The sequence below is a fragment of the Podarcis gaigeae genome (genome assembly GCF_964106915.1).
Source record: "Podarcis gaigeae genome assembly, chromosome: 1".
NCBI classification, from domain to species: Eukaryota; Metazoa; Chordata; class Lepidosauria; order Squamata; family Lacertidae; genus Podarcis; species Podarcis gaigeae.
Genome location: NC_139678.1, coordinates 14,523,116 through 14,547,080, shown reverse-complemented (window position 1 = coordinate 14,547,080; position 23,965 = coordinate 14,523,116). Strand labels below are relative to the sequence as shown.

At 45.4% G+C, this 23,965-nt stretch overlaps 1 pseudogene across 1 annotated transcript; it reads left to right on the top strand.

The window, feature by feature from the left end:
* Positions 1-21,676: 21,676 nt before the first annotated feature.
* Positions 21,677-22,194, top strand: LOC310839381 (small ribosomal subunit protein eS24 pseudogene; annotated as a pseudogene). Its single transcript has one exon. The product of its transcript is annotated as a small ribosomal subunit protein eS24 pseudogene (transcript).
* The last annotated feature ends 1,771 nt before the right edge of the window (positions 22,195-23,965 follow it).

Below are 23,965 nucleotides of genomic sequence, written 5' to 3'. Positions count from 1 at the left end.
TACGTGTTGGAGCAGCTCTGTGTGAAACAGAAAATCAATTTTCATTTCAAGCCCAATTTCAGTCTCTGCCTGGCTTTGAAATGTCCTAATCAAAAGGAAACCTTTATTTCAGAGGCTTCTTTGTTTCAGTTGCTCTTCTGCTGTGTTGTGGGGAAACAAAGGGATGAAGAATAAAAAGCAAATGGAAGCAGGTTTTGGAAGATAAACTCTGACTAGATCTGGGAGTTTGACCTTGTAGCTTGAGGGTACTTCTGAATCCTTTGCTCTTGGTTGAGGCTCAGGTGGCCCTGAGTGCCTTCCATCAGCTTCGGCTGGTGGCCCAGCTGTGCCCCTATCTGGACAGAGATAGCCTAACTATTGTTGTCTATGCTCTGGTAACCTCTAGGTTAGATTACTGCAATGTGCTATACATGGGGCTGCCTCTGAAGTCGGTTCAGAAACTTCAGCTGGTGCAGAATTGGGCGGCCGGGTTGCTCACAAGATGGTTTAAGTATATTACACCAATTTTGGCTGACTTCACTGGCTGCCAATTAGTTTCCAGGCCCAGTTCAAAGTGCAGGTTTTGACCTATAAAGGACCACAATGCCTCAAGGACCATCTCTCTCCATATGAACCGTTACAGACCCTGCGACCATCATTGGAGTCCCTTCTTCGTGCTCCTCTTCCATGAGAGGTCTGGTGGATGACAGCATGAGAACAGGCCTTTTCTGCAGTGGCTCCTCATTTCTGGAATGTTCTCCCCAGGGAGGCTCGCCTGGTGCCTTCATTATACATCTTTAGAAGCCAGGTGAAAACGTTCCTCAATAATAATAATAACAACAACAAGAAGAAGAACAACAATAATAATAATAATTTATTTATACCCCGCCAATCTGGCTGAGTTTCCCCAGCCACTCTGGGCGGCTCCCAATCAAGTGTTAAAAACAGTACAGTGTTAAATATTAAAAACTTCCCTAAACAGGGCTGCCTTCAGATGTCTTTTAAAGATAGGATAGCTGTTTATTTCCTTCACATCTGAAGGGAGGGTGTTCCACAGGGCGGGTGCCACTACCGAGAAGGCCCTCTGTCTGGTTCCCTGTAACCTCACTTCTTGCAATGAGGGAACCACCAGAAGGCCCTCGGCGCTGGATCCCAGTGTCCGGGCTGAACGATGGGGGTGGAGACGCTCCTTCAGGTATACAGGACCGAGGCCATTTAGGGCTTTAAAGGTCAGCACCTTAACCAGGGCTTTGTCTGATTAAGTAATCTATGGCCTTTTAAATGTGTTTATCCTGCAAGCTCCAAAGATTTCAGAGCAGGGCTGTGTGTGTGGCTGCCCCAGTTCTGTGGAATAGCATTCCTGTCGAGATACGACAGACTCCCATCATCTGCACTTTCTGGAAGCAGTTGAAGACATTTTTGTTCTGATACACCTTCTCTGTTCTATATCAAGAGTGTCTACTTGTTAGGGTTATAGTCTTATTTTAAATGTATTTGTTGTATTTGCATCTCTAACTGATTTTAATTATCTTATGTGTAAATGCCTTTGATATTGTGTTAATAATAATAATAATAATAATAATAATACACTGTGTAAGTTTTGACTATGTCGGACCAAAGTCTCTACTTGGAATGAAAGCCTCGCACCAGGCATATTTTTTATCAGCAATTATTATCCAGTAGGGGGGAAAGTTACACACAGTTTCCCTTCAGAATAGCTAGCAATGTTCTCTCAAGTCCCTCTGGCAATTGTCCCATTTCAAGAAAGATGACCTAGCTGTGAGGAATAATTTTTCCTGCAGTATCTTTTTCTGAGTGTGATCTTCACGTTTCCATTTTTGGTGTTTCATTCTCCTTCCCTGCTATCTTTATATCTGGTCTGAAAAGTCATCCTGGTTAAATAATTTTGGGTTCAGCCCTGCAACGTTTTCCTTTGCTTCCTGTGCAAGTAAATTGTTTCAGGATGATTTGTCTGAGATTTCCCTTTGGATTTTCAAGGAGTTTATGAGAACGCTATAGTTGATATATACCAGCAGACATGTAAGAGGTGGAACTATAAAAAGCTTGACAGTCTAACAAAATCCACACTTTTGCAATGCAGTTCTCCAGCTAAATAATTTGTATGCATGTGCCTATACTAGGGTAAAGCATAAAAATGCATGTATTATTGAAAGCTATATAGGAAACTGTATTATATTAGGGGAAATCGCATTGCAGAAATGTGCATATTAAGCAAAATTGCATACAAATGTCTATGGAAGGAGAAATGCACTAAAATTCTGAAGGATTTTCATGTGGATTTTTTTTAATTGATGGGGAAATGTGGAGAGCTGAATTGAAAATTGAAAAAACGAGAAACCGAGAGAAAGCAAAATTCACCCCTCTGCTAGCTGTTTCTTTTGTGCTATTTTCAGCAAAGCCAGGTACTACGCCAGGTAAGGAAACCTTTTCTCAACCCATGGGCTGGATCCAGCAATGTCTTATTCTCTGTAACGGAAGATACAAACCATCCCCCAAATGCACACCTTCAAAGGGCTCTCTGTCAGTGCTGATGACCTGATTGGCACTGAAAGCACACCTTGAAATGGACTCGCTGTCTTCCCTGATCAGCTGACTGGTGTTGTCTGTGAGCCCCGCTCACCAAGCAAGTACAGTGGTACCTCGGGTTACATACGCTTCAGGTTACAGACTCCACTAACCCAGAAATAGTGCTTCAGATTAAGAACTTTGCTTCAGGATGAAAACAGAAATTGTGCTCCGGCGGCCCGGCGGCAGCCGGAGACCCCATTAGCTAAAGTGGTGCTTCAGGTTAAGAACAGTTTCAGGTTAAGTATGGACCTCCAGAATGAATTAAGTACTTAACCCGAGGTACCACTGTATTGGGAGTGCCCTTTAGGCTCCCATTTGTCTTCTGCAGCCAACACCTGATGGCACATGTGATGTTAGGTGTTAGACAGGTGGGTGTGGTTTAGGGAAAAGAGCCTTGTGGGTCAATGCAGGACCCCAGCCAGGCCTACTTAGACCCACTGCCTGGAGGTTCCCCACTGCTCCCTGTGCTATCCTGAAATCATCAAAAGAATGTAGTGATGCCAGTAAGCCAATCCAGGCCCTAGAGGAAGTTCAGCAGAACATGCTAAGAATTCCAGTCAACGAGTTCTCAAAACTTCAGCAACACGTCCTTTGTCTACAGCTATGTTTAGATCTTAAGCAACATCTCAAGCCTGTAGTAGTGTCTAGTTTCACTTCCTCCTCGACTGTTCTTCAGGGCCTCTCTTCATGCTCATGGTGTCCTGCTAATGTCACCAACAGCTAAGCAGGTGCCCCCTAGAGGCAGTTGGACTACAACTCCCATCAGCCAGTATGGTCAATCATCAAGAGATTATGGGATTGTAGCCCAACAACCTCTAGAGGGTGCCATATTGGCTAGCTCTAGTTCAGTGTTTCTCACCCTTGGGTATTGAGCTGTTGTTGGACTACAACTCCCATAATCACTGGCCATTGGTCCTACTAGCTAGGGGTGATGGGAGTTGTAGTCGAACAACAGCCAGAGACCCAAGTTTGAGAAATGCTGCCCTAGGTTAAGCTAGTTATATTTCCTACACATCACGCCAGTAGATGTTTATCCCCTTGGAAGCCCCGATTCACCGACAAAGCCTTTCTGCCCCACTGTCAGCACAAAGAGAATACTCCCATCACAGCTAGACCCTTGTCAACCAACACACCAGCTTCTGTGGCAGCCTAAGCCTTCGCCCTATAAAGGTTTCCTGGTCAGGCTTGCTTATTTACGGGACCGCATCTCCTGGTATGCCCCGCAGAGAACCTTAAGTCCATGAATAATCATAGTTTAGAGGTTCCGGGCCCTAAGGAAATCAGATCAGATTATCCTCCACCAGAGCCAGGGCCTTCTCAGTCATGGCTCCAACCTGGTGGAATGCTCTGTCCCATGAGACCAGGGCCCTGCAGGATTTAACTTCCTTCCGCAGGGCCTGTAAGACAGAGCTATTCCACCTGGCCTTTAATCTGAATTTAGCCTGATCTTTTATTCCTTCCTTCTCTCCCTCTCCCCTTTTTATGAAGATTACCCGCTCTGGAATCCCACAGCTAATTCTCCCCTCGTCTCCTCACTGGCCCAAATAGGACTAATTCAGCCAGCTAGCCCTGGTGATCATCTAATGTTTATTGGATGGATTTTCCCCCTAAATTGATTTTTGAATTCTTAATTTATTGTTATTCACGTTTTATACTGTATTTTATGCTGTTTTTGTTGCATCAATTAAGTGTTTTAAATTTGTTGTTAGCTGCCCTGAGCCCGGTTTTCTGAACCGGGAAGGGCGGAGTATAAATAAAATATTATTATTATTATTATTATTATTATTATTATTAGTCTGAGTAAATAGGAGAACTGCTTCAGGTGGAGATAGTCTGTCTTTGCAGGCACTCAGTCCATATCACCAATGCTTTTTCTGTTTTACTTCGGCCCAATATTGTCATCTTACTAGCCACTTAGTTGTCTGCAAAAATGAAGAGGAAGGTCCACATATCTCAGTGATAAGAGCATCTGCTTTGCATGCAGAAGGTCTCAGGGTCAACTCCTGGCAACTCAAGTTAGGTCTGGGAGATAAATCCCGGTCTGAAGTCCTGGAAAGCTTCTGCCACTCGGTGTAGACGACACTGAGCTAGAATGGCCAATGGCCTGATGCGGTATAATGAAAGGAAGTTTGATCCCACGTCGCCACCCCATCCATATATATTGGCGCAGTAAAAATTGGGCGAGATAGACAACTTGGAGGATGGATGGCGGCTAACAGATTGAGGTTGAATCCTGACAAGACAGAAGTACTGTTTTGGGGGGACAGGAGGCGGGTGGGTGTGGAGGACTCCCTGGTCCTGAATGGGGTAACTGTGCCCCTGAAGGACCAGGTGCGCAGCCTGGGAGTCATTCTGGACTCACAGCTGTCCATGGAGGCGCAGGTCAATTCTGTGTCCAGGGCAGCTGTTTATCAGCTCCATCTGGTATGCAGGCTGAGACCCTCCCTGCCCGCAGACTGTCTCGCCAGAGTGGTGCATGCTCTGGTTATCTCTCTCTTGGACTACTGCAATGCGCTCTATGTGGGGCTACCTTTGAAGGTGACCTGGAAACTACAACTAATCCAGAATGCGGCAGCTAGACTGGTGACTGGGAGCGGCCACCGAGACAACATAACACCAGTCTTGAAAGACCTACATTGGCTCCCAGTACGTTTCCGAGCACAATTCAAAGTGTTGGTGCTGACCTTTAAAGCCCTAAACGGCCTGGGTCCAGTATATCTGAAGGAGCGTCTCCACCTCCATCGTTCTGCCCAGACACTGAGGTCCAGCACCGAGGGCCTTCTGGTGGTTCCCTCGCTGAGAGAAGCCAAGTTACAGGGAACCAGGCAGAGGGCCTTCTCGGTAGTGGCACCCACCCTGTGGAACACCCTCCCACCAGATGTCAAAGAGAAGAACAACTACCAGACTTTTAGAAGACATCTGAAGGCAGCCCTGTTTAGGGAAGCTTTTAATGTTTAATAGGTTATTGTGTTTTAGTGTTCTGTTGGAAGCCGCCCAGAATGGCTGGGGAAACCAAGCCAGATTGGCAGGGTATAAATAATAAATTATTATTATTATTATTATTATTATTATTATTATTATTATTATTATTATAACTTATAAAGTGGTAAGACCTTTCCAATTTAAATATATGGTGTTTGGTAAATGTTGTTTGGTGTTAGAGCTGTCTGGTAAGAGCTGTTCAGCAGTGGAATGGACTCCCATGAAGGTGGTGGACGGTCCTTCATTGGAGGTTTTTAAACAGAGGCTGGATGGCCATCTGTTAGCAATTCATTAGCTGAGATTCCTGCACTGCAGGGGGAGGGGGTTGGAGCAGATGACACTGGGGGGCGGTCACTTCCAATTCTACAATTCAATGTATTTGCCCTCTGTATGAGGGGACGCGGGTGGCGCTGTGGGTTAAACCAAAGAACCTAGGACTTGCCGATCAGAAGGTTGGCAGTTCGAATCCCCACGACGGGGTGAGCTCCCATTGCTTGGTCCCAGCTCCTGCCAACCTACAGTTCGAAAGCACGTCAAAGTACAAGTAGATAAATAGGTACCACTCCGGTGGGAAGGTAAACGGCGTTTCTGTGCGCTGCTCTGCTTCGCCAGAAGCGGCTTAGTCATGCTGGCCACATGACCCGGAAGCTGTACGCCGGCTCCCCCGGCCAATAAAGCGAGATGAGCGCTGCAACCCCAGAGTCGGTCACGACTGGACCTAATGGTCAGGGGTCCCTTTACCTTTACCTACCCTCTGTATGTACCCTGAGAGGAAATTACCAGCACAGCCACCAAACTACAACTCCTAGGATTCTTTGAGGAATCCATGATAACGGTGTGAAAACAATCTGTTTCTAGTGTCCTATAGCAAAACCAATTGTGTTACCTGGGTGTCTCTGCTGTATATCGGAAGTTACATGAACTTTTGGGGGAGGAAAATTGACAGGTATACTTGATAAAGTTAAGCAGAATTTCATTATCAGTCACATGCCCACATGCCTTCTTAAACCATCCTTGATCTAAAATTGCAGCATTTTTTAAAAAAGAAGAGGAATAGCACTGGTTATGATGAACAAGTACTTACTGAGCATTGTTGTTTTTGAAGCAGTGGGGAAAAAAGGGAGTGTGAATTGAACTACCTTAGGTTTCTGTGCTTGGCTTTGTGGTTTATACACATTTCTTGCAATCAAAATGTCTGAAATGCTATTAATCCACTTAACATATAGCAGTGCCCCCTGCTGTGAGCAGAAGTGGTTCACACTCTTGGATCACAAAAGGTTTTTCATCTCACCATCAAGTCAGGGAGCATTTCTTTGAAGGAATATGCGGCTCACAAGACATTATTAGCTAAGGCGGGGTTTTTAATGCTTCCCACTTCTAAAGGCTCAATGTAGCTAAAGTAAGGGGAAGAAATAAAGCACAGTCGTACCTCGGAGATCAAACACAATCCGTTCCGGACGTCTGATTGACTTCCGAAACATTCGGAAACCAAAGCACGGCTGCTGCAGCCAATCGGAAGCTGCGGAAGCCCCATCGGACGTTTGACTTCCAAAAGAATGTTCAAAAACCAGAACTCTCACTTCTGGTTTTTGATCATCCAGGAGGTGGAACGTTCGAATCCCAAGGCACTCAGGAGCCGAGGTGCGACTGTAAATAGTAATCACATTAGTAAAGGGAAAGGGAAAGGACCCCTGGACGGTTAAGTTCAGTCAAAGCGACGATCGTATGCGGCACTCATCTTGCTTTCAGGCCGAGGGAGCCAGTGTTTGTCCACAGACAGCATTCTAGGTCATGTGGCCAGTATAACTAAACCACTTCTGGCTCAACGGAACACCGTGATGGAAGCCAGAGCACACGGAAACAGCGTTCACCTTCCCACTGCAGTGGTACCTATTTGTCTACTTGCACTGTCCACTGTCTCTCAAGATAGACAGATGCCAACCAACCCTAGCACTTAGCAATAAGTAATATCAACCGATTGCATTCCTAAATCTACTGATCACTTCGGTAAATAAACATGGGAGTGAGCCCCTGTAGATGTAAGTCCTTGTAAATTCTTTAGGAATTGTTTCCAAGTAAGCATGCATTGGATTGGGCTACACAGGTTTCTCTATTTTACTTTTTTTTTTAATGAGAGTTTTCATTAAGAATAAAATATCCCAGTGCTTAACTGACTCATTCTTCTTCTCTGTTTTGCTGCAGGATGAATATAATGCTGCTCAGCAGATGGAAGACTGGCTGCATTTGCCATCACAGTTTAACCCTCATGGGAGCTTCTTCAGTCCCTGTTTGGGTTGAAAATAGGACACTCTTTCTGTAATCATGAAATGAGCCCGTATAAACTATTTACAGAATGTGGAGCCATCAATAATGCACTTGGCTCTTCTGCAGCCAAAAGGTCTGCATTTCTGTGTAAACAGAAGACACTGCGAAAGAAAGGAAGTTTATGAGATCCTGTGCATTTGCCTCTTAAATCCAACTCAGATGAAAACATTGGGTAAACAAAGTAAGTGCTTCAGCAAACATATTTTCAGTTGTGGATTTCCATCAGAAATTATCCAGTTTCAAGTCAAATAGATGTATTCTTCATCCATCATGGAAGTGAGAATTTCAGAGTGACAGAGATTATGGGAAGTCTGGAACCTGGGACTTGAGACTGTGGGTTGTCATCACCATCTGGCCACTGGGCACACTGGAATGCTCAACTGCACAACAAAGATTTTTATTAGGGACCCTTCCAGGTGTCTTTTTATGTGTCTTTATTTGTGCTCATGAGACATCACCATGAGAGACATCATCTTACCAACAAAGGTCCGTATAGTAAAAGACATGGTTTTCCCGGTAGTGATGTATGGAAGTGAGAGCTGGACCATAAAGAAGGCTGATCACCAAAGAATTGATGCTTTTGAATTATGGTGCTGGAGGAGACTCTGGAGAGTCCCATGGACTGCAAGAAGATCAAACCTATCCATTCTTAAGGAAATCAGCCCTGAGCGCTCACTGGAAGGTCAGATCCTGAAGCTGAGGCTCCAATACAGTACTTTGGCCAATTCATGACAAGAGAAGACTCCCTGGAAAAGACCCTGATGTTGGGAAAGATGGAGGGCACAAGGAGAAGGGGACGACAGAGGACAAGATGGTGGGCAGTATTCTCGAAGCTACCAGCATGAGTTTGACCAAGCTGTGGGAGGCAGTGGAAGACAGGAGGGCCTGGCGTTCTCTGGTCCATGGGATCACGAAGAGTCGGACACGACTAAATGACTAAACAACAACAATTTGTGCTCATGATGGCATCAGGGCAGGTTTAAGGACATAAGAAAGATTTGTTGGATCAGGCCAATGACCCCTCTAGTCCATCATCCTGTCCTCCCCATGGCTAAACAGGTTCCTGTGGGACACCCCCAAACAAGACCCAGATCCAAGAGCACTTTCTCTCCTGCAGTTTCCAGTCACTTGTTGCTGCCTCTGACCTTGAAGGCAGAGTATAGCCATCATGCCGAGTAGACGCTGACAGCCTTTTTCCTTCACGAATTTATCTGATCCTCTTTTAAAGCCATCCAAATGGTTGGCCATCACCACCTCCTGGGGGAGTGAGTTGTGCTGTGTGAAGAAGCCCTTTCTTTTATTTGTCCTCAATTTCCCAACGCTCAGCTTCAACAGGTTTTAGTTCAGCTCAGTTCTTCAAGGCAACAGCCAACCAAGCCGTCAGCTCCAGCCCATCGCTCACAAAGCAAGCACCTTGCTGCCTTCTTCACAAACAAGTATAAGGACGGCCAAATCATAAAGCGGGTGGTGTGTTGGAAGAACAGCAGAAGGGAACGGACTTGCTTAGTACTGCCTGATGAAGCTCTGGAAAGCAGAGGCCCATCCTTCTCCCCAATGGGAAGGGTGGGATTGTTTACTTGTTATTGTTCAAGCTGCGGAGGGTATAGTTAAGATGGGCCACAGAACTGCCTGCTTTGGCTGAGTCAGTAACAGCCTGAATAACTCCCTTGCTTTGTTCCCCCCTCTGCCCTTATTCAACTCATTCTGTGGGTTGACATACAGGGCCAGGAGCACATAATGGGTGAATAGCCCGGTTGCTAAGGATACCTCGGAGCAGTTTAACAGATTGCAGCTCATTAAACATTCTTCCAGAGGGACGAGAGCAGCTGGGGGGTGACATAGTCAGATGCCTCCCCTCTGCTTTTGTAGCCTTCAACTGACACCTGTCTGATCCCGTCAATCCTTTTGTGAGGCAAGAATCGTTCTCAGCGCTGTAGGCGCGCTGGATGTGAGCGCCGTCTGGTCCCATCCCCTCCCCCTTCCCCCATCCCCATCATTATTTCTGGAAGATCAAACGACCCTTTGGGAAGACACTTTGGAGGACTAATGTATAAAATGTGCCTGGGTCACAAAACCAGAAAATATCCCGGTTAATAATCCATCGTAGGCTCTTTTGCAACATGGAAGTCAATTGTGAGTATTTTATTTTGTGGGATAATGGAAATAGCTTTCTCCTCCCTCCCATTCCCTAAGGAAATTGCCTTGATTGTGGCAACAGATGGTAGCAAAGCCAACCAGAGGCGTATATTTCAGACAGTCCTCATTCCAGGGATCAGGAATATAAGTGGAACCAACAAGAGAAAGTTGCAGTGTGAAGTGGTTCTGTTCAGGATGCCAGACAGTTCTTGCCTCCCCACAACACCCAGCCTTCTGTACCAAAGAGCACACTCAGTCTTCACTTGTCTATTTTTTGTGGGTTGCCCAAATCAAAGGTGAATAGGGTCCCCTAACAACTCCCAGGACCCTTAACAAACTACAGTTCCCAATATTCTATGGGAGAAGCCACAACTGTGGTCTGATACTGCTTTAAATGCACAGTATAGACAGGGCCTTAGCCAGCACCATGTTAAGTGTGTAACTGCTGACTAGCTTGTTGTTCCTGGGATGAAATGTGGTATCAAGAGAAGCCAGAAAAAAACAGATTTGTCTACTAAGATCAGCACAGGAAACCCTATTGACACAACCTTCCTGGTGAAAAGAGCAGTGTAGGGATTTGGGGCAGAGCTTTCTCAGTGGTGGCCCCACAACTTTGGAATAGTCTCCCCTCTGAGGTGTGTCATGCCCCTACATTGTTTTTATTTTTGCAAAAGCTCGCCTCCTGTATTCACAAATCTATCACTGAGCTCCATAGGTGAGGGCCTCCTGCAGATACCATCTTATCAGTATTGGGCCTTTAGTGTGATGGCACTTGCCCTTTGGAATCCTCTCCCCGTGAATTTTAGACTGGTGCCATCTCTGTTGTCTTTTTGACAACCATCCTCTTCCAAGAAACCTTCTCAGCTGAGCTCCTTCCCAGTCTGCATCTGTGCAGGAATTGTGCTAAAGAGTTGTTGTTGTTGTTTTTACTGTTTTATCACATGTTGTTTGCCACCCTGGGCTCCTTTGGGAGGGTGGACAGGACATAGATTTAATAAAGAAGGATAAAGAGCATGGCGAACTGAGGGCGCTTCCAAATTGGGGTGGGATTCAATCACTGCAGCAAATGCAAGCTGTGCAGTCATAGCTGACTGGGAAGTATTCCACAACAATCCTCCACAAAGATCAGACTTTATCCCATAAGGAAAGTGATGAGAAAAAGCACTGGGAAGTTTGGGTTAACCCTTGCTTTGAGGCAATGTCACCTAACCCGCCTGCTCACAAATCAGAATGAATGCTTGTTAACCAGCCAGCGTCATCTGATCACCATGCAAGCAAATTTGGATGAATACTCAATAAACAGGTCATCTGGAAACACTCAAAGAATGCTTATACAGTATTTTGTTTTCTGCTGTCCGGGGACTTTTATTTGTGACTGTGGCCGAATATTATGGACGTTGAATTGCTTTTTAAATTTGTTTACTGTTAATGATGGCTTATCATGTTTACTGTGTGCCAGCCTGGGACCTTTGGGTGAAGGGCAAATTGCAAACATCAAAAATAAATGAATGAATGAATGAATGAATAGCTTCCAAATCAGGTTTGCCTCTTTGGGCCAGACCCATGGAAGGAATCAAATTGCTGCTGCTCCCTGCCTCACACTTACTCCCACCCCAAATCTCTCTTGGCCTTAGTCACCGCCTTTAGCGAAGGATGGGCAGTCATCAAAGCATTTTCTGTATCAATGGGCAAACTAAAGAGGCCATTAAATTACTAGGCTACTACATTAAATTAATGAGAATCTGGTCACATCGTGTAATTATTTTACTGACTGAATACAGAGTGGGGAAAACAGAGCACTGGTGGCTAATAGTCATCACTCTTAAGAGGAAAATCCTCTCCCTAATCCAGTTTGGATTAGGAAGGCTTCTAAGTGTTACTTACATAGTTTCTTGAAACCAAGCTCCTAGGAAGGAGAAATTCAGATGGGCCACATTTGCACTATACATTTAATGTTCTATAATACCACTTTAAACAGACATGGCTTCCCCCAAGAATGCTAGGAATTGTAGTTTATTAAAGGCACCAAGACTTCCCACGATCCCTAGCTAGCAGAAACAGTGGTCAAGGATGATGGGAATTGTAGTCCGAAAACAGCAGGAGACCCAAGTTTGGGAAACCCTGGTGCGAAACATACTTGAATTTTGTTCTTTCTGAAAAATAGCTCCAGTGAAAAAGTGGCCAAGCCCACCCATATATATATATTTAAATATATATATATATTTAATGTGCTTATATCCTACTTCTAGATGCATTGCCCACTCCAGTTGCTATGCAGATCTACTCCTATTTAGTTTCAGCAGTGCTGCAGCTTTTAAGCGCTCCAGACATTTCTCTAGGTTAGGGGTGGAGAACCACTTTTGTTCAGTGGAATAGGTCTGAAAGTGGACAGCCCCTCTGTGTGCCCATCTGCCAATCCCCTGACATCACAGGACATCAGGCACAGGAAAGGTAAAGTCACAGCTGCAAAGGAAATATCAGGAATGCTCTCCTCGTTGCACCTTTGCATCCTTGACTTTACCCTGTTTCGAGTGCCGCACTTTCCCCCGTGATCCTGCTTTTGGCTAGGATCAGATACCATCTAGGTCCACAAGTTTACATTTCACAGCAGAGCGAGCTCCCAAAATTTAAGTACTCCATATGAAATATCAACAGGTCCCTGCATATCACTTGCTTATGATTTATTGCAATTTTTATCTTGCCCTGCCTTGGAGGAGCTCTGGGTAGCATACAAGTTGGGCTCCCCCACTTCATCCTTGTAGCAACCATGAGAGACAGCAAAAGTTTGGCTCGAGATCACCTATGGCTGAGCCTCTCTGACACTTGCTGCAAGACATTGGCTAAGATACAATGTCCAGCCTCAGACGAGGGTGTGTGCTGCATTTCTTTATATGTTAATGGAAAAGCTACCATACTGGCTGGGTTTTCGGAACATTGATGAATTACTGGTGGGTTAATGAGTTGGCTCTGCAGGAACTGCAAAAACAACCTAATGAAATTGACTCGCCGGCTCCCCATGTCTGATAACTGATGAGCAATTCTCAATGTCTTGTTAATATGGATGTTTTTTACACTTACGTTTTCACTGCTGTTTGATTTGCATTTTTCATTGTTTAGATTACTTTTTAAATGTTTGCTATTATTATTTATAGGGGCGCAGGTGGTGCTGTGGGTTAAACCACAGAGCCTAGGGCTTGCCGATCAGAAGGTCGGCGGTTCAAATCCCCACGATGGGGTGAGCTCCTGTTGCTCGGTCCCTGTTCCTGCCAACCTAGCAGTTCGAAAGCACGTGAAAGTGCAAGTAGATAAATAGGTACCACTCTGGCGGGAAGGTAAACGGTGTTTCTGTGCGCTGCTCTGGTTCGCCAGAAGTGGCTTAGTCATGCTGGCCACTTGACCCAGAAGCTGTATGCCGGCTCCCTCGGCCAATAAAGCGAGATGAGCGCCGGAACCCCAGAGTCGGACGCGACTGGACCTAATGGTCAGGGGTCCCTTTACCTTTATTATTATTTATATTCTGACTCGGAAGCTGCCTGGAGACCATTTGGCAGCCTGAGATCTGCTGTAGCTCAACTTTACTCAGAGGGAGGAGGCAAGTATTAACCATGTGCTCAGGATCAGGGGCTGCTGTGCTTCTGGAAAAGGCAGGGCAGCCGAACCCACTCCAAGACTCCATTGCCTCTGCCTGTTTGTTGCTGGTGCAACAGCACTGTGTGGACAGCTCACAAGCCAGACCCTGAAAACTCAGGTCCTGCTGGACAGCTCCCTAGCTGGTCCAGGCCTCTTAAAAAAGGATGTGTTTTTCTGGCTTAGACTGTGCTGGACAGCTTCCCAGCTGAAGGATGTGAGGGAATAAAATGGGGATATGTATCAGATGAGATCAGGCAACCAACAACACCCTGCCATCCCCCCTCCAATCCCTCTTACTACCAAGGAAATGCAACAAGTCAATAGACAGAGAACCTATCCAGTTGACGCTGACACAAAACCCCACATGTACACTATAAAAAATAATATAGGTTTCACCACCCCACCCTCCCTCGTCTTCCCCTGCCCTTATACAGTGGTACCTTGGGTTGCAGGCGCTTCAGGTTACAGACTCCGCTAACCCAGAAATAGTACCTTGGGTTAAGAACTTTGCTTCAGGATGAGAACAGAAATCGTGCGGCGTTGGTGCAGCGGCAGCGGGAGGCCCCATTAGGTAAAGTGGTGCTTCAGGTTAAGAGCAGTTTCAGGTTAAGAACGGACCTCCTGAACGAATTAAGTTCTTAACCCGAGGTACCACTGTAAAAGCAGCTCAGAGTGTCATGTGACTGGTTTCTGAGGCACCCTTTCCAATACTTCTCTAGCTCTATAAGTGCAGTTGTTCTAGTGTGATTAGATTCCGTGATCTCCTCTCCAGGGGTTGCTTGGCGAGCTGATTAACGAGGAAGAGAGCTTCATGATTCATGGCCAATTTGGAGAAATAGCACCAGCAGAAGCTCATCTTCCCTCTACTGCATTTGTCAAGAGGGAGAAAAGCAGTTAGTAGCGAAGGTGTGCAAACCTTCATAATTGCTGGCCCCCTGTCTCTTAGGTGGCTCCGACTTAAAAATCTATAGGCGAGATAAACAGCAGCAGAAATCTATTAATGAGAAAAGAATAGAAGTTCAAAAGAACTTGAAATTAGATCTGCTGGATCAGATCCAAAGTCTATCTAGTACAGCATCCTGTTTCATGCAGTAGCCAACCGGGTGCCCCAGGAAACTCACCGGAGATTCCCAGCAACTGGGATTCAAAAGCATGTTGCAATTTTTTAGCAGTTTCTTCTTCTGAAGTTAAAAGGAGCCATGATGGCCAAATTGCCTTCCCCACTGACTTGACCACAGAGCAACTGCCATTACTGCAATGGTGGCACTGTGGTCTAACCCACCAAGCCTCTTGGGCTGGTTGATTGCAACATGGGCAGTTCAAATCCATGCAACGGGGTGAGTTCCAGTTGCTCTGTCCCAGCTCCTGCCAACCTAGCAGTTCGAAAGCATACCAGCTCAAGTAGATAAATAGGTACCGCTGTGGTGACAAGGTAAATGGCGTTTCCATGCGCTCTGGCACTCGTCAAGATGTCCTGTTGCGCCAAAAGCGCTTTAGTCATGCTGGCCACATGACCCAGAAAAGCTGTCTGCGGACAAACACAGGCTCCCTCGGCCTCAAAGCGGGGATGTGTGCTGCACCCCAAAGTCGAATTCAACTGGACTTAATTGTTCAGAGGTCCTTTACCTTTTTACCTTCCCCTCAGGTCACTTCCACTCCATGCTAATGAAGCAATGCTAAAATGGTAAAAGCAATACTAAAAGCACAGACTGAATTTAATTGTGCTTACTTCCCACTGAACTCCATGGGACTCTGAAAACAATCAATGGTACAAAACATGGGAGCAGTACAGAGGTTGTACTTTTCAAATAAACAGAAAGCACATAAAGTGGAAAAATAAATGTTTTGCTGCATATATGCCATTTTTTAAGTGATCTGTGATGTTACACATGTGAATTACTTTAGAATGCCAGTGTGTTCTTTATTGACAAGAATAGTGATAAGTCAAGATTGGATCTGTCCCAGTGATTTCAAAAGCTCTTTGAGGTTGGAAGGGCATTTTTATCTAGGAGAAAGCAGTAGATAAGGAAACTGAAAGGTTAAGCAAAAGAGATGGAGGGCTTTCAAACGTAAGTGGGTCCTCAGACGAAAAACAAGGTACCTATCATCTCTAAGGCATAAACACATTTCTGTTTCACTCCAGCTCTTTTTGGCCTCTGACCTGCCCCATTAATCACATCGGGAAATGTGTCTTTCCCAGTTGCCTTTGCGTGAATGTTCTGCCGCTTAGCAGTCTCAAAAGGACAGAAATGAAAGAATGAGTTTTCTAAGCAAAAGCAGCTTGCTCTCCAAAGGCACTTCCAAATTGTCACCATTTTGGGGCGGGGTTCAGTCATATACCAGAAAATTCAGGTTGCACGGTTTGGAGCTCTTGCACAACGACCCTGCTCCCCCACCCCGCAAAAAAACAGACTTTATGCGACATAGAAAATGAGGAGAATAGGGGTCTCCCTATAACCCTCAATGCCTCTAACAAACTGCAGCTCCCAGAATTCTTTGGCAAAATCTGACAAAAGGATCACCTACCGAAGTGGGCATTCTTGGCCAAACTTAAATATTGCAACGGAACACCAGTGAATGCGTTTAAAGGACCCGAGCTGAACAGCAAAGAAATCATCAGCATTAACAACAGCAAATCCCTCTGACTCAAGAGCCCCAAACACCACCTGTCTCTTCAATGCCTGTGTCTCCTGCTCCTTTGGGCATTTAAAAATTATTCCCTGACGTCATGTCACTTGAGTGGCAAAGTTGGGAGCCTTTTATATACCTTAGAAAGGCTCTTGGTAGGAGCCGACATGATTTATGTTTCAGAATGGTTCCTCAGCTCCTGGAAAGCGGAGCCACGCCAAGTCTCAGGCTTCTTCTGTCGGGCTTGGCCATTGTGTCCAGCCTCTGAGGTTACATCTCCCATCTTTGTCAACAAAAAGGCCGCTGTACGCTTGGCCAGCTCTGGATGCAGTTCTTTGTCTGCCATTGGTACCCTGCTCACATCATTCATGGCACTTGAATAAAAATGACCCCTTGCAGGAGAAAACCAAGTGGCGGGGGGAGAGAGAGAGAGAGGAGGAGGAGGAGGAGGAAGGGAAAAAGGCCTCTTTATATTCCCCGGCCTTTGAATGGGGCAACTTAACAATGAAACTGGCCCTTAGCAAAGCCAGAAGTAGTCCAAAGTAAATAAACAAACTGCCCTGCTTTTTGCTACAAATAAGCAACGTCCGAAGTGTGGAAGATGTAGGGCTGTGTTGGTGGAGGGAAACCTCGGGGTTTTAGGCAAGGGAAAGCTGGAAGCTGCAAGTCAGACATGCAAAGAAAAAGAAAACAAGTGGCTCTCTCAAGTGCCGTCCCTCTCCCTCGCAGGCTCCTGTTTGCCAAGCTATGCACGTAGGACTGAAAAACTGCTTTGTCACAGGAAGTTATGGTGTGGAAGGAAACAGAATTAAAGGGATTTTATTTGCCTCCTTCTCCCTGCTGAAAGTGAATGAGGGCATGTCGCTTCATCTTTAAATTGGGGTGCCTTCAAGTCACACTGAATTCCCACCAAGGCAAATTGGGTGGGTGGGTGGGTGCTGGTGGTGATAAGCAAAATGTTCACACACACACACACACACACACACACACGCACACACACACACAACCCAGTTCAATCTGTTTCAATAGCGGGGGGCGGGGGAGGATGTGAGAATCTCAGAAACTGCTGCAGGCACCACAAGATACCATTTTCTCAGAAGAGAACCTGGTGATGCAAAAAAATACCCCCCTCCAAAAAAAAAAAAGATAGAGACAAAACAGCAAGAAACACCCTCCCCCCCAAAAAACAAAAAACAGCCTGCCAGCCTGTGGCCATCCCTAGACTGTGAAATTCTCTCCCTAGAGATGCTTGCCTCACCCCTCATTTCTGGCTTTTTACTGCTGTGTGAAGTATCTGGCCTGCAATATTATTTGTTTTAAAGTGGGGGGAGCGGGGGGAGCAGATCTTGACTACCACCAAGAGGGATGTTTGGGGGCATAGATGTGCCCAGAGGCACCACATTGGGGGGCCCATATATAAATGCAAAGGCATGTATGTGTTATGAAGGCTTATCTCTTACAACATTAAACCTCTTCCCTGTTATGAGTGAAATGAAAGGAAGGCACATGGAAGGTTGTATGTCAACAACTATTCTGACGCTTCTGGGGACTTTAGGATTCTGGTGACTCTCTTAATCCTCTTCACTGATACAAAAAACAGTCTTCTTAGAAGTCCAAGGGTCTATGCAAACACAGGCCCAAATTAAGGGCCCCGTGAGTCTTGGGGTGGTCAAATGTAAGGCATTATAGAGGATCATCTTCTCTGTTGGAATTATTATCGTTTATAAAAGGTGTATACTGCCCTTCACCTGAAGATCCCAGGGCGGTTCACAACATAAAAATACAAAATGAAGGTGTCAGGTGAGCTTCCCTGGGGAGAGCGTTCCACAAACGGGGAGCCACTGCAGAAAAGGCCCGTTCTGGTGTTGCCACCCTCCAGACTTCTCGTGGAGGAGACTCACAAAGAATTATTTATTTATTTATTTATTTATTTATTTATTTATTATTTGTACCCCGCCCATCTGGCTGGGTTTCCCCAGCCACTCTGGGCGGCTTCCAACAAAGATGAAAGATACACTAAAATGTCACATATTAAAAACTTCCCTGAACAGGGCTGCCTTCAGATGTCTTCTGAATGTCAGGTAGATGTTTATCGCTTTGACATCTGATGGGAGGGCGTTCCCCAGGGTGGGCGCCACTACCGAGAAGGCCCTCTGCCTGGTTCCCTGTACCTTGGCCTCTCGCAGTGAGGGAACCGCCAGAAGGCCCTCGGAGCTGGACCTCAGTGTCCGGGCAGAACGATGAAAGGCCTCAGATGAGGATAACAGGGACCAGAATGGTTCATACAGGGAGAGGAGGTCTCCTCTTTTTTTGGTGATGTGGCTACTACTACTAGGGATGGCCCGTCCTGTTTGGCTGCCTGAGGCGAAACAGGGAGGTGCCACTACCACCCTGCTGCTGCTGCCAACCCATCCCCTGCCAAAGCCTTGCTTGCTGGAGTCGTGTGGAAGTAGCTTCTGGTGAAATCTCGCTAGAACTCTCATGAGATCTCACTGGAAGAAGCTGCCACCTCAGCCGTGCAACCCTGAGCCAGGCAGCAGGGGTGGACGGGACTCCTGTGGGGGCACCGCCCTGCATGATTCTGCCACCTGAGGCAGCTGCTTCAACCCACTTCATGGGTGGGCTGGCCTTAACTACCATATCTGGGCAAGTCCCTCTCAGATTCTATGAGCCAGCCAACTCACTTTCTTCTGGTTTTAGTCTTCTGGTAGAAAGTCAACTGATCTCCTTGGAAGTTTTGAATAAACAAACACAAATTTATTATTGGTAACATATAGACAGATAAATTGAGGATCATTACAATTCGATAATATACAGAAATTAACATGTACTTAAAAACCAGAGAGAAGAACTGAGGGAAATCCGGGAGGGGGGAGGGAAAATTAGAGGGGGGGACGAGGACGATATGTTTTTGATAAATTGTTATGTTGAAATTTTCAATATTTTATTTTTTTAAAAAAAGAAAGTCCTGTGCTGTGAATGCATTTTAAATGTGTGGCATGGATCTGGCCAGTGACTGGCTCAAGATTTGCCCAGGAGCTTCATGGGTCAGTTGGGATTTGACCGCTGGTCTCCCCGGTCCTAGTCTAATGCTCTAACTACTACACCACACTATGTCAGGCATTTCCTTAGCCTCCTACATTGCGGGCTATAGATTGTGGCTCTCAATCAGGTTACTAGAGGGTTACCAAAATGAATTCTTCATATGCATATGGAAAGGTCTTAAAGGGTCTGACACTCCAAACCAAAGGCCCCTATGTGGAACCGCGACTTAGACTTCCTCCCAAGAGTCTAAAAATTAACACTGTTCTATTTTAGAGTGCTGGGTCTCAAAGAGGCAGGGAGTGTCGCCAGATGTAAAATCAGCAGAAAAGGGGAAAATTTCCTTTTAAGGATATTAAACACCAGCCTAACAACGGCACCCGCAGAACTGCTAATTATTATCCACCGAAAGTGAGAGCGGAAGAAGTCACAGAGTTCTTTCTAGACACCTAATTCTGTGCTATCCTCTTCTTTCACTGAAATACTCGTATCAAAGTTTGGTCACGTGCAAAATACACAATACTATTCGCATGTTTTCCCCTCTCGTTCGTTTTGTTTTGGATCATTGAAAGATGTCGTAATCCAGGCTCTGCTTGAAGCTCTTTCAGGACACTCTAATCCGCTTTTCATCAACATCATTAAAAATTGTATACCACCCTTCATCCATAAATCTAAGGTGGTTCAAACTTCCCATTTTCCATTCATCACTGTGGTTGCCGGACTCCAGGTCTGGCCTGAAGTCTCCAGGTGTTCCTGGCTTCCTCCAGGTGGCAGGTGGAGGGCTTGAAGCTCCAGATGGGCCTTTAACAACAACAAAGGTGTGGTGGAACACCTGTACAGTGGTACCTCAGGTTAAGTACTTAATTCGTTCTGGAGGTCCGTTCTTAACCTGAAACTGTTCTTAACCTGAAGCACCACTTTAGCTAATGGGGCCTCCTGCTGCTGCCACGCTGCCGGAGCACGATTTCTGTTCTCATCCTGAAGCAAAGTTCTTAACCTGAGGTACTATTTCTGGGTTAGCGGAGTGTGTAACCTGAAGCGTATGTAACCTGAAGCGTATGTAACCCAAGGTACCACTGTATTGCATGCAAAAGATTCAAGGCTCAGCATCTCACAAGGTGTGCTTACTGCTCAAGACTCAGGAGAGCTGCATAAACAATGCTATCGTGTCAGGCTAGGGCTGGGGAGAGAGCCACGCTTAAATTCCTGCTCAGCTTACTGGGTGATTTGGAGCTTTGTTTTCTCCCAGCCTAGCCTACCACACAGGGTTGCTGTGAAGACGAAAGTGGGGAGGGACCATGCAAATTGTCTTGTGCTCCTTGCAAGAAAGGTGGGGTAGCTATATAACGAACAAAAAAGTATGATCTGGTATAAGGCAGCATCATATGTTCCTAAAAATAGCCTTCTGCAACCAGTGCAAATTTTTCACAATTCGTTCTAATTTTTAAACTGTTTTGCAGAATTTATTACTGTATTTGCTAATCTCCAGCAAAGCTTTGCAGAGCTTTGAACGGCCAGCCCCCTGAAAACTGATTTAGTCACCTCTTGTACTTTTCAGCAAGCATGGCCAAACACTTTCAATCACATTTTCATTCCCCAAAGGACTAGAAACTGGCTTTTAAAAAGAGAATAATAGCTGAGATTTAGGAAACCAAATCCCATTGCATCTTGTGTTTTTCGGTGCATCGGTCTAGATTAGGATGACAGAATCCAACCTTGCTTCTTCTGTTTTTTTGGTCATCACTGAGAATTTGCCCTACGACTGGCAGAGAGGGGTGCTGTGTTAAAAACCTCTTACACTCCCTTCTCAAGCATGAATGAAAGAAATCAGTCAAGCCCTGATTATAAGCATTTGTTTCTCCTATTTTTTTGTAAAGCCAGCTCCACATGCCAAGATTCGGTTCAAGGAGCATTCGAATCACAGCTGTCAGCTCAGAAACAAGAGTCTGGGGTGGGTTTCTTTCTGTGGGGGGTGGGGGGGAGTAGGACACTGGCATTGTGTGAGGGTTGCTATGGCAATTCCAACAGAGGGGTTGCTTAATGGCCTGTATTCCCAGGAAATGTCTCAGAGAGAGGAACTGGAGCTATCACTTAGCAAAAAAAAAAAAAAACCACTCCACCCCCTCATATTTTCATGAATGGCATCTCTGTGGAGAATTTTTCTAAGCTGCTTCCCTTTAGAAAGAAGTGGAGGAACCAAGGTGTTTGAAGAGTACCTAGTACTCTTATCATACAAGGAAGAGGCGATATGGCCCATCCAGATAAGCAAAATAGGCTTCCAGGTGGCTCAAGGATAATAATAATAAAAATTGATTACGGGACATGTTAGCTTGATAGCATAGGTTTATAAAATACTCCATTTGCAGGAGACGCCGCCAAGATGAACGACACGGTCACCATCCGATCAAGGAAGTTCATGACCAACAGGCTGCTTTAGCGTAAGCAGATGGTGATAGATGTTCTTCATCCTGGAAAGACCACTGTTCCCAAAACTGAAATTCGTGAAAAGTTGGCCAAAATGTACAAGACAACCCCAGATGTCATTTTCGTCTTTGGTATCAGGATTCATTTTGGAGGTGGGAAGAGAAGAGGCTTTGGTATGATCTATGATTCCCTTGACTATGCAAAGAAAAATGAACCAAAGCATAGACTAGCCAGGCATGGTTTGTAGGAAAAGAAAAAGGCTTCAAGGAAACAGCATAAAGAACGTAAGAACAGAATGAAGGAAGTCAGAGCTAAAAGCAAATGTTGGGGCTGGCAAGAAGTGAGCCAGCAGTGGATTTTAACAGAAATTAAATTATCCTGGCAGAAAATATATGGAGATTGGACTGTTGTGTTGCATTCCGGCCAAATAAATTCTGTGAAAACTAAAAAAAAAAAAAATACTTGTCATGTTAAATAGAGGTAGAGATAGATAGGTAGATTTGAAAAACAAGTACATTTTTTTTTGCCGTGCTTGGACTTTCTTGACGCCACACACTTTCGTGTTCCAAGTGTGAGATCCTGAGATGTGGCCATTTTTCACAACCCATGCAATATGCACCATCAAGTGCTATGGGTGCCATTCAACTAAATACTTAGAATCAGGGACTTAGTTGGAAGGGACCCTGGAAATCAACTGATAGTTCAACTCCCCTGCAATGCAGGGATTTGCAGCTGTCCTTTATGAGGATCAAACCTGTAACCTTGGCATCATCAGGACCATGCTCCAACCAATGGAGCTATCCCACAGCTACTTGTGCTAGCAGGACAGAATTCCCCCCTCTCCTCCTCCTGTCTGTGGGTCCCCTGTGGTATCCCATCTGCTCCAGACCAGAAGATTGCAGTGGAGAAACCCCAGAACAGGTTTGGGGGGCTTGCCAGAGAAGCAGAGGGGGAGACCACCCCACTGCACATTAAGAATTCCTTGCACTGACTGATGGAACATTCGCCTTAGTGCTAACTAACCCGATGTTATTTTACTCACCCAGAAGTGAAAAATGAGTTGATTTTTTTAGTAGTGGATTGTAAAGAGCAAGGCTTCCGAAAACCAGCAGTCATGTTTTGTTATGCCTGAGTTGGAGAAACACCATTTATGAGGTGCTGGCGTTTCACAATATCTGGCTAGCCAGGAGGGTAACAGAAGAGCACCAAATTGTTTTGTTCACAAGGTGGGGAACATTTCATTTTCCTATGCGCTGGACCACAAAGGTAGACAGTGTTCTAGGTATGCTATCACGGCGTGTAACAATTTTTCTCTAGAGAGTAACAGAAGGGACACTATGTGGTTTTGTTCTCTGCTCTTCTGTTCTCCGCTGAAGTGGAAAATGAGATGAAGTACAGATAGCTGATCTTGAAAAGTGGGGCTGCTTCAGAATGAGCCACTGTATTTTTGCTACTTCTAGTGAGGAAGAGAATCATCTCCCAGGAATAAGATCCCAACATATAGCCATTTCACAAATGCTCCCTGCATTGATGTGCTTTGATGCAGCACCATCTATCTTCCACACAAACAAATCATAATGGATGCTCATTAAATAGCCAACATAATCTAATCTCCCTGCTGACAAATCCGGATGATCAATAAACAGGCTGTCTGAAAGCACCCTGAATGTGAGATTATGGACACATAGAGTAGTAGCTGATGATGACGAGTGAGGCTTTCTGAAAGCCAGCTATTATATTTTCCAGTACTGGGGCTATTGCAGTATTTCTACTCCCAAGTATGAGCTCCTAAGGGTCACCAGCCTTTCTGGGCCACTGGGCACATTTACAAACGGGAGGAACTGTAATGGGCATCATCCCACACCCAAGTGCACCCGCAAATACCATGTTGGCAACTCCTAATTTGTAGCAATTTCCAGCTACTAATACAAATAGCATTAATGCACCAGCTTTGTTCCCCCTAGAGAGAGACAATATATGGGTAATAGAGTTAATTTGGGAGGGTTTGGGGTCTTTCTTTTTTTCGCAAATAATCACAGTCTGCTATGCCTGGCCCTGAGAGGCAGACTATTTGAAAGGAATGAAGTGAAGGGGTGCAGCCATTTCTGGCCACCATGAAGAGTGAGCACACACAAAACATTTGTTGTGACACTTGAGAACAGGATTATTAGGGATAGCATATCCCATTTCTATAGGCACTTGTGCACCCCTCTCTATCCTTCATCCAAGA